The sequence below is a fragment of the Nannospalax galili genome, unplaced genomic scaffold, assembly GCF_000622305.1.
Source record: "Nannospalax galili isolate Female #2095 unplaced genomic scaffold, S.galili_v1.0 scaffold600, whole genome shotgun sequence".
Taxonomy (NCBI): Eukaryota; Metazoa; Chordata; class Mammalia; order Rodentia; family Spalacidae; genus Nannospalax; species Nannospalax galili.
The window spans coordinates 6,737,555-6,742,528 of record NW_008348789.1 but is presented as its reverse complement, the minus strand read 5'-3'; positions in this window follow the sequence as shown (position 1 = coordinate 6,742,528).

The following is a 4,974-nucleotide window of genomic DNA, read 5'->3' as shown; positions in this document are numbered from 1 at the left end:
CTTTCTATTCAGCACCCCATGGAACCTTCTCCAAAATCGACTATATACTGGGCACAAAATAAACCTCAACAAATTCAAAATGGTTGAAATAATTCCAAGCATTGACAAATACAAAAAGACTGAAATAATTCCATGCATTCTATCAGATCACAATGCAACAAAGCTTATAATCAACACCCGAAGAAGCCCTAATCACCACATGATCACATGAGATTAAACAACACAATCCTGAATGATGAATGGGTCAAAGGAGAAATTAAGAAAGAAATAAAAGTATTCCTGGAACTAAATGAAAAGGACAATACAACATGATAAAACCTCTGGGACACACTGAAAGCAGTCCTTAGAGCGAAGTTTATAGTTCTAAGTGCCAACATCAAAAATCGGAAAGAACACAAAAAATGACTTAATGTTGCAACTCAAGACACTTGAAAAGCAACAGCAAATGAAACCCAAACCCAGCAGACAAGAAAAAATAACACAAAAATCAGGGCAGAAATCAATGAAATTGAAATAAAGAAAACAATACAAAGAATCAACAAATCCAAGAGCTGGTTGTTTGAAAAGATAAACAAGATTGACGGACCGCTAGCCCAGTTAACCGAAAGAAAGAAAGAGCACCTCCAAATCAACAAAATCAGAGATGAAAGGGGAAACATCACAAAAGACACCAGAAAGATACAGAACATTTTAAGGGAATACTTTAAAAACCTATTTGGTACTAAATTTGAAAACTTAAAAGAAATGGACGGATATCTAAAGGCATGGGAACCACCAAAACTAAACCAAGAAGAGATTAACATTTAAAAAGACCTAATAACAAATAAGGAAATTGTAATACAAAAACTCCCGACTAAAAAAAGCCCAGGACCAAATGGATTTACAGCAGAATTCAACCAGAAATTTAAAGAAGATCTACATCCAATACTACGTAATTTATTCAAAGACATTTAAAGATCTACATCCAATACTACTTAATTTATTCAAAAAGCATCACTCTAATACCAAAGCCAGGTAAAGATACAACCAAAAAAACAAAAAACTATAGACCCATATCCTTAATGAACATACATTCAAAAATTCTCAACAAGATATTTGGAAACCGCATACAGACACACATCAGAAAGATCATCCACCATGATCAAGTCGGCTTTATCCCAGAGATGCAGGGATGGTTCAATATACATAAGTCAAAAATATCATAAATCATATAAATGGGCTCAAAGACAAGAACCAGGGTCATCTCAATAGATGCAGAGAAGGCCTTTCACAAAATTCAACATTCATTTATGTTCAAATTCCTAGAGGGAATTGGACTGGAGGGAACATACCTCAACATAATTAAAGCCTTGTATAACAAACCCACAGCCAACATCATTCTAAATGGAGAAAAACTGGAAGCATTCCCATTGAAATCAGGAACCAGACAAGACTGTTCACTATCTCCACTTCTCTTTAACATAGTACTTGAAACTCTTGCAATAGCAATAAGAGAAGGAAATTAAAGGAGTAATAGTTGGAAAACAGATCAAATTATCCCTTTTTGCAGATGATATGATGTTATATCTAAGAGACACCAAAAATTCCACCCAAAAACTCCTAGAATTATTAATATGTTTAGTATAGTGGCAGGTTACAAAATTAATCTACAAAAGTCTGTAGCCTCTCTATATACCAATAACAAGCAATCAGAGAAAGAGCACATGGAAACACTCCTTTTCACAATAGCTGCCAAAAAAATTAATAAATAAATTGCGGAATGAATGTGACCAAAGACATTAAAGAGCTCTACAATGAAAAATTTTAATCTTTGAAATAAGAAATTGAGGAAGACATCAGAAGATGGAAGGACCTCCCATGCTCATGGATTGAAAAAATTAATATTGTGAAAATAACCATCCTACCAAAAGTAATTTATAGATTCAATGCAATGCCAATCAAAATCCCCTTGATGTTTCTCACAGAATTGGAAAAAACTATCCTAAGATTCATATGATAGCACAAAAGACCTCGGATAGCCAAAACAATCCTGAGCACTAAGAGCAATGCTGGGGGGATTACTATACCAGATTTTAAGCTGTATTACAGAGCTATAGTCATAAAACAACTTGGTACTGGCACAAAAGGAGACCCATAGACCAATGGAACACAATTTAAGATCCAAATATGAGAAAATTCAATTTCAGCCACCTGATATTTGACAAAGGGGCTGGGAATATTCACTGGAGGAAAGACAGCATGTTCAGGAAATGATGCTGGAAAAACTGGATCTCCACCTGTAGAAGAATGAAACAAAACCCCTATACTTCACCCTGCACAAAAGTCAATTCCAAATGGCTCAAAGACCTCAATGTAAAGCCTGAAACTCTGAAAGTATTAGAAGTAAAAATTGGGAAAAACCTACAAAATATAGGTTTAGGAAAGGATTTTCTAGCCGGACATCATTGCTCAGGAAACAAGGGCAAGCACTAACAATTGGGGCCTCATTAAACTAAAAGGCCTCTGTACATCAAAGGAGACAACCAAAGAAGCAAATAGAAAACCCACAGAATGGGAGAAAATCTTCACCTGCGACACCTCCAACAGAGGTTTAATAACCAGAATATATAACGAACTCAAAAAAACAGAACCAAGACAAGAAGCAACTCAATTAAAAATTGGGCTAAGGAGCTGAACAGAGAGTTCTCAAAGGAAGAAGTAAAGATGGCTATGAAACATCTTAAAAGATGTTCAACATCACTAGTAATTAGGGAAATGCAAATTAAAACCACTTTAAGATTTCATCTTACCCCAGTCAGACTGGCTAAGATCAAGAGAACAAATGATACCAAATGTTTGAGAGGATGTGGGGAAAGGGGAACACTCATCCGCTGCTGGTAGGGCTGGAAACTACTTCAACCCCTATGGAAAGCAGTGTGGAAGAAAGATGAAATCATGAAATTTGCAGGATGGATGGAACTAGAAACTGTTATACTAAGTGAAGTAACACAGACTGAGAAAAAAAATCAACATATGTTCTCCCTCATATGTGGATCCTAGAACTAGACTATGATAAATGAGTATGCAACCAGACATAACTACCAGAACCAGGATAATGGAAAGGAACCAGGGAGGTAAAGGAAAAGAAAGAACCTGAAAGAGAAGAACAGTAGGAAACAGGCCTTAATTAGGAGATACAAATAGAAATTGGGTTGTTTTATGGGCGGGGGGAGGGAAGGGTATACAAGGAACCTAGGAGACAAAGAGAAAGAAGGAGCTCAACAGAGGTAGGACCATAGGAGAAGTGTATAAGTAAGGGAAAAAGGGGGGAAATGGGGGCACCTTAAGTGGGAAAACCATGATGGAGGAGTGAGACAATGTGAGAGATAAACAATACCTAACTAGCTTTGAAAACCAGTGAGAACCATATTCCTCCTACAACCTACTGACAAATTATACATAGCAGATAAAGAAATAAATGTCTAGGTAAGGTTTATCTGAGAACAACTGTTCTTTGCCCAAGATTTATCTATGTGACACACAGTAATTAAAAGTACCAGACAGGTAGAACTAATCTTGGGTGTTTAACAGACATACTTGGAAGCCCATAATAATTTGTTCAGAGGGACATAAAGGACAGTGTTTGCTCCTTGCCTTCCTAGGTCAATGAGTTCCAGGGCACAATGAGCATCTCTCAAAATGTCCTATAATGGTGGTGGGTCACCTGTACTCTTGATCAAGGAGGCCGAAGAGACCCCACCAGATGGACTTGAACCAGTGTCCAGTCTACAAAGAGGGGGTCAACACAGATGAATCATTTCCTCCATGCTTCCAAGTGATGCCAACCATGGTCAAGCAGGACCTTTGACTTATCTTCACATAGGTGGAACTGGTGAAAAAAAGGAACGAGGGGTCCTCCCAAGCCCATGTAACCCCTGAGGAACAGATCCTCAAATGGCCTTAAGAATAAAAATAAATGGTTTATTTGGACCAACTGTATGGCCTTGAACACCCAAAAGGAAAGTATAACCAAAGATTAAAGGGACCAGTATAATTTCTTAAGAGTCCATATGTATAGCTAAAGGCTACATAACAAGCAACAATGCCAGACAAGCGATATCTCCTTTTGAGTTGTTGCCAGGGCGGCCCAAGGGACTCTCAGATAGTAACCCAGCATAGAACTGGGAAAATGAACAGCAGACCCCAATCTTATCTAAAGGAATATTGACAACTGATTACTTCTAGATGATGAACAGCTGACCCTCCTAAAACAAAGACCTCTAGATAGGCTGACTAGATTCACCAGAAGGGCAAGTAGTGGGGAATGGCTGGGGGTGCTGACAACACAGCAGGCAGTAGTAGCAGGGATATCAGAGTATAAGGGCTTTGGGGAGGGAGGGAGGCTATGGGAGGGTGCTATCTGGGAAGTGGGTGTATTGTAGAATGAGATGGTTTGGAATGTTCTGTGTGATACACACACACACACACAAATCAACAAATTTTTTAAATATGTATTATATTTGAGGAGGAAGCCTGTAAATTTACATCATGCTAATTAGTGGAGGTGATAAACAACTGAACCATTGAAATCTGCCGGATGACTTTATAGACATACACAGGCACCAAGGATCCAAGTGCAACCAATTAGGACTACTAATAATCAGATACATACAGATTAGCGATGCATGTGCCAACATCTCAGTGTTAGTAACAAAAACAATGAGTCTTTCTGTGTGTGACAAGTTGTGAAACTCTGTAGAAGTCTCCATTTGAAGGTTAAATACTCATCCAATTCTATGCCTTACAGGGCTTATACTGAGTTCAATAATATATAACTATATTAATTCAACTATGAACCTAGAAACTTCCACCCACTTTGAAAGAGACACTGTTGCTCTGGAGTGTGTTACTGAATATGTTAAAAGCTGTAGTGAAAAGCTTCTAATCATGTAGTGGTTATTAATATTTTTTTAAATTAAAAAAAAGATTAAAAAA